This window comes from Anoplophora glabripennis, unplaced genomic scaffold (assembly GCF_000390285.2).
Source record: "Anoplophora glabripennis isolate ALB-LARVAE unplaced genomic scaffold, Agla_2.0 scaffold432, whole genome shotgun sequence".
Taxonomy (NCBI): Eukaryota; Metazoa; Arthropoda; class Insecta; order Coleoptera; family Cerambycidae; genus Anoplophora; species Anoplophora glabripennis.
The window spans coordinates 280,135-294,948 of NW_019416822.1; positions in this window are offsets into that span (position 1 = coordinate 280,135).

A 14,814-nucleotide genomic window follows, 5' to 3' on the forward strand; every position below is an offset into this window, starting at 1 on the left:
GTATATTGTATATTTTTTGTACAGTTCTTTTTATAGTAAAAATAAATAATTTTTTTTTAATTGATGTTTTTATTTTCATTTCAAGAAATAAAGTGGCATGTAAAAGGTAATGTAACATTTTTTACAGCAGTGTTTTGTTCATCACAAGCTTTTTGTTTGTCTGATCTGATACTACTCTGATGATTCCACATTACAGGTTTTATTCTATTGTTTTCTTATTTTAGCCGTCACAGAATCCGTACCTATTAGGCCCACTAGCTTCCCTGTGGACGACATAACGCTAAGGAGAAAAAATGTCGTATTGAGCCGTCAAAACAGTAGGCAATCTGTGAAATCACTCATTGAGAGCATAGAAAGCCAGGGAAAGCCTGTAACACAAAAGACGAGTAAGTAAATATTTTTTTTTAATACAAGTTGACATATGCAATTACTTTTTTGTTTATCATGTTTTCAAAATAATGTTATGCACTTTTCGGAAATTTCGGAATTAGGAGCTTTTATTAAATTTGTATGGTTAATTTCTGTCATGTCTTATTGTCTTATTAACATTAAATTCATTTAAAAACTGTCTGTGCTGATTTGTGTAGGTCAAGTACATTGTTTGTTAATAAATATACAAGGTGCCCATTTTAATGTACCAGGCCACATAGTTTTTAATTCGACTTTTATAAAAAAGTATTCCACACAAAAGTTCAGAGGTCAAATTATGGCGACCTTGAAGTTATTTATCAAGGTCATTGCTAGATCAACCTTGATTTTTTATTGCTGATTCGTATTCTGTGGGAAAAATATGTACCTACCTTTTGTATAAAACATTTTTTTGAAAATGCCTCATTTTCTCGCCAGAGTGCACTATACTTTTTAATTCTCAGACTAGTATCTCAAGAAATAAGCAGCATGGTGAAAAATATTTCCAACAAAAGTCGTCAGATTTCGGGGGATCAATTTACCGTGACCTTGAAATTAACCTTAGTCACTTATCAAGGTCATTTCAAGGTCAACCTTGGATTTTTAAATGGAAACCCATATTTTTATTACATGAAGCCTTTTCAAGAAAAATGTTTCATACAAAAGTTACCTATTTTTACTGGCAGAATACGAATTACTATCTATTTTAATTAAAAAAAAAAACAAAAAAACGAAACAAAATTCATTCATAAATATACAGGGTGTCCCACTGCGACGAGATATTAGACATATTTCAGACTCTACTTCGATTTTAATTTTGAAAATTTGAGCAATAGTGTTTTCGGGCATGCCCTTCTCAACTAAAATAATGGCGTCCACCTAACACTTCCGGTTCTACCGGAAGTTGATGTTATCTTCGTTATTTTAAATGGAACACCCGTATATCATTGCAATTTTGAATTCTATGTCAATTTTTAGGTAAACTTTCATAAAGGTTTCCTATTCGTAAAGTTAACCGTTTTTGATATATTTAATTTCATTTAAAAAAAAATTGAAAAAGCAATGTCTAATTGAAAAAGATGTGTATTTTACAATAATAAAGTTAGAGCGATAAAATTTATAGGGGACATAACTAGAACTTTAAATTCTAAGCTCTAAAAATAAGTTAAGATGGTTTAAAGTCGACTAAATTCGGCATTAAATTTCTACCACCCTCTATAAAATTAAGTCATTTTGAAATTGTGGCAGGGAAGCTTAGAGTTTTAGTTGTCTCCTATTTTTATCACTTACTTTATTATTGTAAAATACACATCTTTTTGAATGAGGCAGCGCTTTTTTAATTTTTTTTTTAAATTTAATATATCAACCTTTATAAACTTTTATAAAAGTTCACCTAAAAATTGAATCCAAAATTGCAATAATATACAGTGTGACCATTTAAGATGACGTCAACTCCCGCTATAAACAAAAGCGTTAGGTGGACGCCATTATTTCAGTTGAGAAGGGCATGCCCGAAAACACCATTGTCCAAATTTTCAAAATTACAATTGAAGTATATAGTCTCTGGAATATCTCTAATGTCTCGTCACCGTGGGACACCCTGTATTTAAATCATATTTTATAAAATAACAATCTAATCTAAAATAATTTTCATATAAACTATGTATTATGTTTATGAGAATGTCGACCTCAGCTGAATCAAAAGAAGGGCTAAAATCAAAATAACCTTTTATACAGTGCGTCCCAGAAGTAACGCAAAAAATTCATATTTCATTTTGTGTTGAGTTTTCACAAAAACGCTAAAACACGTATTTTAGTAAATTAGAATTGTCGTTTTGTCACGTTGCTTAAACCTTTTGTGCGCTATGTTTCATAAACCTATGACGTCATCGACATTTTTTTTAAATAGTACCACATAATTTTTTAAGCATAAATGGATAGTCCTTTTGAAGGGAAATACGTCGATATAGGGTTTGGCCTACTTTACTTTGACAGGAGCAAAAAAGAAGCCAATGACTGGAATGGACATGGTTTAAAATAACAACAAAAGTAGGTATCATAAACTGATGCGAGAACAGTGCCACAGTATAAAATGGAAATTTGGGGATGTTTTGTGTTTTGGTTGATTGTAGGTACGTTTTTATGTACTGATATGTTGGCGTTTGCGGCGATACGACGAATGGCAATGTGTGGATTTTCAGTGACAGCTAAACATAACATTTTGCCTATCATTTTCTGTCACTGTCGTTGGCCTTCTAGATCTAGACACATTTCTAACATGGCCAGCGTCTTCAAATTTGGGTACTAATCTGCATACTGTACACGGAGGTATTGGTTGTTCTGGATACTTGGCATTGAATAATTGACATATTTCATCATAACTACGGATCCTATATCTCCGTATTCAACCATAATTAGGATTTCAGTTCTTTGTTTCTCATTTAAACACAACACCATCGTAATGTAAAGTTATGGTATTTGTAACTGTGACAATGATATGAGGCACTATTGCATTCGCTAACTGTCGTCTTCAGAACAATGCCTACATAGCCACTGTGATCGGGTGTACCTACCCAATCTACATAAAAACATGTGCCAACAATCAACCAAAACAGATTTTTTGCTATAGCACTGTTCGCGCATAAGTTTGTGATACCTATTTTTGTTATTAATTCAAACCATGTTCATTCCAATCGTTGGCTTTTTTTTCGCTCCTGTCAAACTAAAGTAGGCCAAACCCTATATCGACGCATTTCCCTTCAAAAGGGCTATCCATTTATGCTTAAAAAATTAGGTGGTGCTATTTAAAAAAAATGTCGATGACGTCATAGGTTTATGAAACATAGCGCAAAAAAGGTTTAAGCAACGTGACAAAACGACAATTCTAATTTACTAATTGACGTGTTTCAGCGTTTTTGTGAAAACTCAACACAAAATAAAATATGAATTTTTTGCGTTACTTCTGGGACGCACTGTATTGTAATTCCTATTGACCAGTTTGTCATATATATGTCACACATAAAAAGAAAAATGATCTGTAGTTTACAAACAAATTAGCAAAGGTTACAAATAACAGGATATTAAAGTTAAAATATTCTTCCATTTAATAAATAAATAAATAGCAATACATATTAAAGATTCTGGAATATTTTTGAATATTAATACTAATACTATACAAAATTTATTTATATGTATATATTTTGTTTCTAAATTATTAAGAAATGTTATTAATAAAATCATTAACTTAGTATATCGACCCTTAAGTACGAAAACATGCTATATCAGATTTCGGTTGGAAAACATGCTAGCTCAGATCTTTAAGTAAAAATATGCTATCTCATTGTGACAGAAATTTAAGTTGGCACATTGAATGAGTGAAAGGGTGCATTTATAATAAACTTATATAATATATTTTTCAAAAAGTAAGGAATATTTATGTTCAGGTACACCGTTTATTTGATTTTTTTTCAATATTTTTCAATTAATTTTGTTAATGTTATAAACAACAAAATTGTTACTTAAAAAAATAGAATAATATGCAGTATGCTGCAACACATACATTACTCGATGTTCTTTGAAATAACAAATTATAAAATAATAGTGTAGGTACTTATACCTTAATAAATAAAATTGTTTATTATTACTAAAAATTATTCGATTTTTTCATACAAGCTTGCTTTGATATAAAAATGAATAGCACACTCTTACCTGATTTATAGTCAGTACTCTTATTTTTATTAATAGAGTTAACATAATAACAAGAATATAAATATAATGTATAAAGTTGAATGATATGTATATATCGATGCGACGGGCGCATATGATATGCATGTGCACATTTCCGCGGTTCCCCATGCACACATGTTTATCATCAGCAGATCATAAAGTACCAGTAATAAAAGTGTCGCATACCAGCATTTCATTTCCAAAGTCTATGCAAGGACGCGGTTACCGTGTTTTTATTGAGGTGCAGTAAGAACGATTCGGACCCAGAGTTTGGGGCCTAGTCTGGTCCACTATATAATTCTTTTTATTGCAGTCTCCTTAGTCTGCATTAGGCATACAAAATTATTTTCAGAATAAATTGTGCATTCCAGATTTAGTGAAATAGAAAAATAATAAATAAGAGTATGCTATTAATTTTGATATGAAAGCAAACTTGTAGGAAAAAAATTGAATAATTTTTAGTAATAACAAACTTTTTATATATTATGGTATACACCATTTTTTTTATAATTTGTTATTTCAAAAACAACAATTTGTCAGATTTCCATCAATTATACTAACGAGTCATATCTCCGGGTCTGTCATGAAATAGATCTGGTAACCCTAGTTGCAGCATACTGTATATTATTCTATTTTTTTAATTAAGAATTTTGTCTTTGTAACTTAACAAAATTAATTGAAAAATGTTGAATAAAAAAAAATAAAATGAACAGTTTACCTGAACATTACTTTTTGAAAAATATATTATATAAGTTTATTATAAATGCACGGTTTCAATCATTCAATGTGCCAACTTAAATTTCTAGTCACACTGAAATCACATGTTTTGACTTAAAGATCTGAGCTAGCATGTTTTCCAACCGAAATTTGTGATAGCATGTTTTCCAACCAAAATCTGAGATAGCATGTTTTCGTACTAAAGCGTCGATAATATTGAATATGAGTTTTATGAATGGAAAATAAGTTAAGAAAAAAAAACATTTTTTTTTTTAAATATGCTGTGTTTGTATTTTTTAGTACTGATTTAATATCATTACGATCTGATGCTTATTTGGTACCAGACCAACACAAATTATTAGATTGAAACAAGTAAATGACGTTTTTCTTAAAATGTTATAATTTTTTCACATTTAGTGGAAAATTTTGGTGGTCATTCTAATTTTTGACATAATTTTATACTTTGTAAAGTAAGTATTTGTAAAAATAGATAATAATTATCACTGAAAACTGGACTATTCCATGTGTACTGGAATTATTTACAGTTATAAAAAATAGTTGTAATGTACAACTTCCACTAACTACATCATTCAGTGCAGTAATTTAAAATTAAATCATAATTTGCATCATTTTATTTTTTCACGATATGTTTGAAAATCGAAAATGACGAAATACTTGTTAATACTCCATGTAAATGTTTTGAAAGTATACGAGGGTTGCCTTTTATATTTCGGGATTAGAGAACAAAAACAAATATTAATCATCGAAAATCACTTTATTGTTTTTCAAAATATTCCCCATGAAGATCTATACACTTTTGAATGTGTTTGAACCAATTGTAGAAGCACTTTTTCCACTCTGATTGAGGTATCTCCAAAACATGCATTCTGAATGCAGCAACCGCTTCTTCAGGTGTCGAAAAACGTTGACCTCAGTTTGTTTTTTACTTACGGGAATAAAAAGAAGTCATTCGGTGCCAAGTCAGGACTATACGGTGGATGACTCATCAAATCGATGTTTTGGGTGCTCAAAAATGCAGTTGTTTGAGCCGATGTGTGAGAGCTCGCATTGTCGTGGTGAAGAGTGATCCGTCTTCGGCGGTTAGTTTTCCTGATTTCTTGGAAGACAACTGGCAAACAAATGGTTGTGTACCACTCAGAATTAACTGTTCGGCGTTGTTCTAGTGGTAAGGTTGCGACATGTCCAGTTTTTCCGAAAAAACAGGCGACCATTTGCTTGGAAGTGCTTCGTGCGCGAACAACTTTTGTTGGATTTGGCTCATCTTGAAACACCCATACAGTCGACTGCTGTTTACTTTCGGGCTCATACGCGTAAATCCACGATTCATCACCTGTCACGATGTCATAGACATGTTTCGAAGCACCGCGATCGTATTTTTTGAGCATTTCTTTCGACACGAGCCTTTTTTTGAGCGATTGACAAATTGTGTGGGATCCAACGCGAACAAATTTTTATGACTGTCAAATGTTTATGCAATATTGAATGTATGCTGGTCCCACTAATGCCTAAGGTTGTCTCAATCTCACGATAGGTCACATGACGATCTTGCAATATCAGTTCACGCACAGCATCAATGGTTTTCGGAACAACAACTGATTTTGGATGACCTTCACGAAATTCGTCTTGGAGTGAACTACGACCACGATTGAATTCACCATACCATCGATAAACACTGGTCCTTGATGGAGCTTCATCGCCAAAAATTGAATTAAGTTCATCCATGCACTGTTGCTGAGTTAATCCACGTCCAAAGTTGTAAAAAATAATCGAAAATGTTCACGATTTAATTCCATTTTTGGGCCGACATGAATCTTTTAAGTTACTGTAAACAACACAAATAGCGCTCGTATGTCAAAACGTTCTGAGTACGTATAACCTTAAAAATGTCCAACTTTACAATAGAGCTGTCAGTTGCCAGATTGCAACACTAGGGTTGCCAAATCCCGAAACATAAAAGGCAACCCTCATATTTAAAAGAATTGGACCCTGTCCTGTTGTATTAAAAACAATTTTATCTTTAGATTTAAATGCTGTATCGAGGAGCAGCTCCAATTCTTCTCTCAATTCATTAGCTTCTGATATTAGAAGTCCAGCGAGCCCATCAATATTAACAGCACCTTCACCCGGTTCTCCCTTGAAGAACCCCTCAGACTGGCCCGAACTTAATGCTAATATATCTCAAGTGAAAACACCCTTGAAAGAACAACAGCCAAATAAATTGAATCGAGATTGGAGCAAAAACGTGATCAATGGTAAGCATACTTTAGACTGTATTTCCAGGCCATTTTCGATTTCCTCTCAAAGTTTTGAAATATGTCTTAGGGCTTTTTACATTTCTATTGTGGGCTAGTATTGTAGAGATTGCAGCTTACAGCAAAATGGAGATAAGTATTTTTTTATTTCAGAATCCATTCCCAAGACTGACTTAAAACCAAAAGCGGAAGATGGCTACAGGGAATCGATTTTACAAAAAAGTATTGACTTCTCAAGAAGGAATAGCTATTCTGACTTAAGTAAGAAAATATATTTTTTATATTATCGATATATACGAAAAATTAACAGCTTGGCATATTACAAGTTACTTCTATTTTTTTTAACTAACTCCAAAGTTTTAAAGTAATGTGTTAGTTGGTTTGTTGTTACCTTCTTATATGTGGCGTTTAATCCCATAGAAAATCCTTCTCGTAATGAATCTCGTATGCAGTTGATATTTGGGAACTTTGGAGAATATATATCCTTCATTTATCCATGTTTATTTGATGTATGACATTTTACAATTTTTTCTAAATACACTCTTGTCTAAAGTTACAAAGATTCTGTTCATGCATAGTACACATTAAAACTTTTCTGCAGTTTAAATTTTCTTTAATATTTGAAATTCATTTTTTAAATAAAATTTCCTGAATCGCTGAATTCCTATGGATCACTATTTAACGTCACTGTTAATTTCAAATTTTTTTCCTGCAACCTTTTCCACTTTTTTGCACTTTCGCCTGTTTTTAATAAACATTTTTTACAGACGAGACACTTTTGTTAAAGAACATTTCGACGGCATTATTTTCCGACATATTCGCATTTTGTGCTGAAATTCCCTTATACATGTTGTTTATCATACAACACTTTTGATCTGTCAAATTCAATCGTTTACTATTACCCTGATTATCCTATTGACCGCTAACACCCACAGACGATTTCATTTTTAACTGTTACTGAAACACGCCTTTCCTACTTGTACGCTTATGACATGCATGGACACACCTCGGCTGGAAATTGAGTCAGGGTGGGATTTTAGGAAGTCAAATTGTGCCGCCTCAGTCATATCTTTTTTTGTTCACGATAAACCAAGATAGAAATAGGTGCTTAACGACAATACACCATTTCAAGTACCATGATACGCATTAGAGGTTTACCAAAATTAACTCGTAGTGATCTAGACATTACATTCTCTCTCTAAAACCATAAGAATGACAAAAATAAAGTGAAAAAGGCCAATTATAATATACACTGTAACGACTTCCATAACATCTTTCATCTCTGTCTGCACCATCTTTATCATCTATTAGTCTTTTGTATTCTAGTCAGAGGTTTTGCTAGAGGGAGAAATACATTATCCAATTTTGTATTAAACATTTTCAAATAAAAATAATGGGAATGTATAATATATAGGGTGTTTGTAAATAAGTGCGAAATATTTTAGGGGGTGGTTGCGGAAGTTATTTTGTGAAAAAAAGTTCATATAAACGTAGGTCGAAATATGCTTCGTTTCCGAGATACAGAGTGTTTAAATTTTAATTTTTTATTTATTTTTGTTAATTATTTCAGAGTTTTAAAGATATTGATTCAAAATTTGATGGTTATATTTTATTTAGAAATATTGACAACAACCTACTAGATAATATATCAACAGAAATTAAAAATACACACAACTTGCCATAAAATATGTTTTATTTTTTGAATTGAAGAGATCAATTTCATTAAGAATTGATGGCGGATTTCTAAATAACTATCAAAATGGGAAAAGTCAGTGGCGTACCATTTTTTTTTATTAAAAAAGGTTGTGGCATTCTTGCACGAACGCCACTGGTGCAAGTAGAAATATTTGGATCACCCCAAAAAATGCACATTTATCCCTCCAAAGCATTTTTCAAATTTCGAGTTAATATCTTTAAAACTGAAATAGTTAATAAAAATAAATAAAAAAAATTAAAATTTAAACACTTTGCATATTTCGACCTACGTTTATATGAACTTTTTTTCACAAAATAACTTCGGTAACCACTCCCTAAAATATTTCGCACTTATTTACAAACACCCTGTATAAGATGATTTGCTGCTTATAGAAAAACTCCCACTATGTTTTAAACTGTATATTCGATGCAAAATATGTTTTTTTTTTTCCAAGGAAAATGGTGCAACCGGCGCACAGCGAGCGAAAACGCTCTAAATTCCGTGCGAGATAGTAAAAGTCGTCCAAATTGGGAAAATATTTTTTTAAATACTCGTAATTATGTCCGCATTCTTATGTCACTATGACAACTACGATGACCTAAATACTCTTATAAACTAGAAACAGAAACGTTTGTCGTAAATGATTCCACAAAATATTTAGCGAATATAAAAAATGTAAGTATAAATTTTAAAACCAGTCAATTGTAAACCCTTCAACCACAAATTTTTGAAACCATAAACCTGTTGGTTTAGGTTTTGAGGGTTTCGATTTTTTTAAATTTTGTTTCTGGGTTTTGTGAGTTTAGTTTAACGAATTTAATTTAATTTAATAGGTTAGGTTTTTAGGCTTATGGTTTCAAGAATTTGTGGTTGAAGGTTTACAATTAACTTGTTTTAAGATTTATACCTTACTTTTTTTTATTTTCACTAAATATTGATCATATTTTGTGGTATCGAGTATGGGGAACATTTCTGATTTTAGTTTATAAGAGTATTTAAGATATTGCAAGTTGAGATCTTAATATATCGCAATTGTCGCAGTGACATAAGAAAGCGGACATAATTACGAGTATTTAAAAAAATATATCCCGATTTGGACAACTTTTACTATTTCGCATGGAATTTTGAGCATTTTCGCCCACTTTGTGGAGTTGAAATTTGATTGTTATTATGGGGGTCATTTGAAAACTTGTTTCTAAATATTTATACAGGATGTCTGACAATTGTGTTGGCACATAGATAATAAATTGTTATACTTTAATTTATTTATTGGAAGTTTTTCTGAATATAGCGATGTTGTAACATTGACCGGATGTGTGTTTAGGACACTTACAAAACACCAAAAACAACACAATTTTTATCTACGAACATTCACAAATTTAACCAAATGTAAGGGTGTGTGAAATTTACCAAATCATTTGAGGGCATATAAGCCAATTCTGTCTAGCAGGTATAAAAGAAATACAGAAGTATTAGAAGGGCGTATAAGCATATGCTTTTCTGCTATTATAGTTTTGCAAAATTGGTTCATATGCCTAAGTAAAATGCGGTAGAATAGAGTGTTGATGTTTATGAATATATACACCCTTCGATATATTAAGCGAATTGATTTAAATGAGGTCATACGCCCTAAAAACCTAAAACCGACTATAGTGGCTCTTACGCCCTTTTGATATGACGCCCTCGATATAGTTTTTGCAAACATTAAAATCTGCTAAATTGGTATTTGAATGTGATCAAAGTTGTTGCAAAGTATTGTCATAAAACATTAGATGTATTTTTTTAACTTCTAAATAATATTAACTAAAAATAAATACTGCATTATACAATTTCTTATATTAGGTTTAATTTTCATAAAAACTATAAATAAAATAATTACAATTAATTTTTTAGTCAGTAAAGGTTCTCTCTGCCTTTACCACTTTAGAATTTTGATCAATGATTTTGGTATTGGTAGGTGTTCTAAATTTGGAAAGAAAGGAGAATTTGAAAAAGGAAGGCAAAATATTAATAAAAAAATTTTGTTTCACATTTTCTAGATACACTTTAATTCTTATAAAGGTTCGGTATATTGAGATACTTAATTTATATATTTTTTTGCTGTATTTTGCATTATTCTACTGTTTATTATTACTTTCAGGCGAGAGAAAGGATCCACTAAATGGACTAGTTAAAAACGGGGGCTCGAAACGTAACGCCCTCCTAAAATGGTGCCAGTTCAAGACGGTGGGCTACAGGAATATCGACATCACCAATTTCAGCAGTTCTTGGAACGATGGGCTCGCCCTGTGTGCCCTGTTGCACACGTATTTGCCGGACAGGATACCCTACGATAGCCTCACCCCCCAAGAGAAGAAGAGGAATTTTTCCCTTGCATTTTCCGCAGCTGAGAGCGTCGGAATTCCCACTACTCTGGTATGTTGGTCTAATAGTGTGAAGATACGAGGCATATCCACAAAGTATGAGTACTAATTTTTTTTTAAATCGAAACGGCAGTATATTTATGAAAAGTTACATATTCAGAAAGGTATATCAAACACTATTTTTCGATACAGTCGCCTTCTACCTTATGCACTTTGTGAGCCGATTGATGGGCTTTCTGATACCTTCGTCAATAAAATCACCCGCTGCCTCTCAGGTCCATTGTTTCATGGCATTGTAAACCTCATCGTCGGTAGAAAACCTTCTTCCACCCATAAACATCTTCAGAGAAGAGAAAAGGTAAAAATCAGAAGTTACCAGGTCAGGACAGGTTCACGGCACTCATCTCAACGTGCCACCACAACAACAGTTCTCAACTGACTAAGTCAAGTGAGCAAGCGTTCTACTCTCAATACCTTGGCCTTGAATACAGTATTACCAACTACTATGTCGAAACGAAAAACCACCGAGCATTAGAGTCTCAAGTACTCTTACTTTGTGGATATGCCTCGTAAATATATTTTTTACCAAGTTTTTCGATTCGGATTTTTTTATTATTTTACAGAATGTAAATGACATGATCCAACTGGAGCGGCCAGACTGGCAACAAGTAATGTCGTATGTGACGGCCATCTACAAGCATTTCGAGACTTAAAAAAAAAGAGTAAAACATTGCATTTATTATTTTCTGTGATACATCTCTTTACATTTTCAATTATATTGAGCAGAATAAGAGTAGAACTGAAATGTGGAATGATTTTCCGTGAAACTTTATTGATTGTCCAATGATTTGTAGCGTGAAGTAGCGTCGTAAATTTCTTGGATCGATTCAACCGTAGACGGAGCGTTTTGTCATAGAAACAAATTCCTTTTAAAATACCGTAACATGTTTTTTGCCAAAGAAAACATAATTTTAATTTGTTGTAATGTTATTAGCGATTTTTGATAAATGTTTTACATATAAAGATTATATTTAAAAATATTTTATATTGATATTTACTCACGTTTGTATATCTAGTCAAGTGTTAGCAGATAATATTGATGTATATGTAATATTAATATTTAGCAAAGTGTACTCTGCATTGTTCTCAACTCTTTAACAGACTCGAAGCTTGAAAAAACTTTTATGTGCGAGGCGGTAACGGATCGATTTTCAGGGGGTGTGAATTTGAGTAAAAGTTCCTCATTTCTTCTTCAAAGTTTGCTAGTACACTTTGTATAGGTTTAGTTTAACTTTTGCTAAGTGGGACTTCCACATGTTCTAGTATATTTAGTGAGTTCTTCTTATTTATTTGCGTATTTAATTCATCTTTAAGCCTTCAGTAGTATCTAACGTTCTGTATAAACATACACGGGGGCCCTTGAAAAACAAAATATTCAAGTTCAGTATTGGTGTCGATATTTTCCAAGTGAAAATAAATTTTTCCATTAAAAATTATAACCACCGGCAGATTCTAGCTACAGGTTTTAATTACTTTTAAAAAACAAATTGGTCAGATATCAATATTAATTCTTTTTAATTTTATGCTAAAAAGGAAAAGAAACGGGCAAAAATCAACAAAAAGAATCATACCAACACTTATCTAATTTCACAATTGAGTAAAAAATAAATAGAAACACCGAAATCACCCTTTTACACATAAATTTAATTCTTCCACTTAGGTATATTGTCCAGTTTAATATCTTGAAATATTTAAGAAGATTAAAGATTAATTTTTGAAGATATTTCATTTTGTTTGACATTCAAACTTCAAACATTTTAAATAGTCATTTGACATTTGACAGACTCAAATGGAAAGGAGCATTCTATTTAACTGATCTATCTAACCTGAAGTAGTAGATTAATTAAATCGAACTTCTTTTTTTGTTTAACCTTAATTTTGTTTGTATAGTGGTGTAAAATTTAAAATGTTATTTGTAATTTTGTGTGTTTATTTGTTTATGCAGCAACTTATTCCTGCATGTGAGGTATGTTAACTAATTTTTACTTCATTTAACAACTTGTCACAATTTCTTCATAAATTATTTCTCCAAGAATTGTAAAATTAGATCATTGATATCATTCCTTGTATTTATCATTTGCATTTCATGTTGTATATATTCCCCATACTAATTAATTAACATGATAACAAAGATCATTCAATATAATTTCACTTTACCTATTTTGAACAATAAATCTCTTATCTATAATTTTGAGGTTATTACGCATCTGCGCTAAAATTATCAAGGGGACCCGGATATTACTAAAACTTAAATTGTTAGTTATAATTGTGATTAATTGCCCAAGTAGACCATTAAATGAATTATAACTTTCTGAATTCATAATTTCTGTTAAATTCTGCAAACCTATTTGTAGAGTCAATTTATAACTTGCGTTTTTGATAGCTTGGCCTTGTTTGATGGACAAAGCGGCCCCCGTGAGGTTTAAAATCTAAGACTGTTTAAAAATTAAATGAATATTTACTTAATTCATTGTATCTGTATTTAAGGAATGAGTTTATTGTATAAAATAAGGCGAACGGTTTAGGATATTAGGCATGCTTGTCATGAAGGAATAATACTGTAACCTTTCTGCTATAAGTACTTGTGTTGATTCTTTTTAACTCATATATAGAACTGTATTATAACTAAGTCTCACTCAAAACTCGCTATCGGTATGTATTTATATAACTGTGGAGGTGACGGACACATTTAAGATCGAATTTTTGCAATGACAAAAAGAATTTCAAGGTTAGGAATGGGGTTCTATTATAGAACTTAGCCTGTTACAATTTGGGTTAGGAATATAACGGAAGCTACTTTGGAACTGTTATTAAATGTAAGATATGCCCCGTTCTAGTTAATGGAAATTATGTAAACTATGGAAATTTCTTTCGTAAAAAATATGATAGCTTCAAAAAACTGTATTACTACATAAATTAATCTTTTGTGCCTCCGGCTTTACAGTTTTGCATAGTTTTTAGTGAGATACTATATAACAGTGATTTTTTTTGTAGTTAGAAAGTTGCCAATTTCCTTTTGTTGTTATATTTAAAGTTATTATTTTGTATAATTGTTTGTGGAAAATAAAATAATGTAACAGATTTATATTTCTATATTCTTTGTCTCCCCTTATAAAATCTGGGTTACCCACAAGAATTTTTTCCCTAAGAATGTAACAAAACATATTTTTTGGGATATTTTACACTTTTAGATAACATAAAAAATAATAAATCAACAATTTGATAAATACAGAATGTTGCAATATTGCGGTGAAGTGATTTTCTCTCCAAAATTAAGAACAATGGTTTTTTTGTGAAGGTAAGTCCACTAATGCTTCAATATTGATATACAGGGTGTTACATGATTTAAAATAAATAGGATTTAGATTATATTCAGTTCACCTGTTTTAAATTTGAATTTGAACATTTGGTAAGATTTTAGTTATTCTTTTTTATGTATTTATACAGGGTATCTGTAGAACAGTGATGATATTAGAGATTTTTTATGGAAAATCCAACAATGTGGATAAATTCAGCACCCTTTGCTGCAACATCTGTACCCCAAGTTTAATTTATTTATAATTATTTTTAT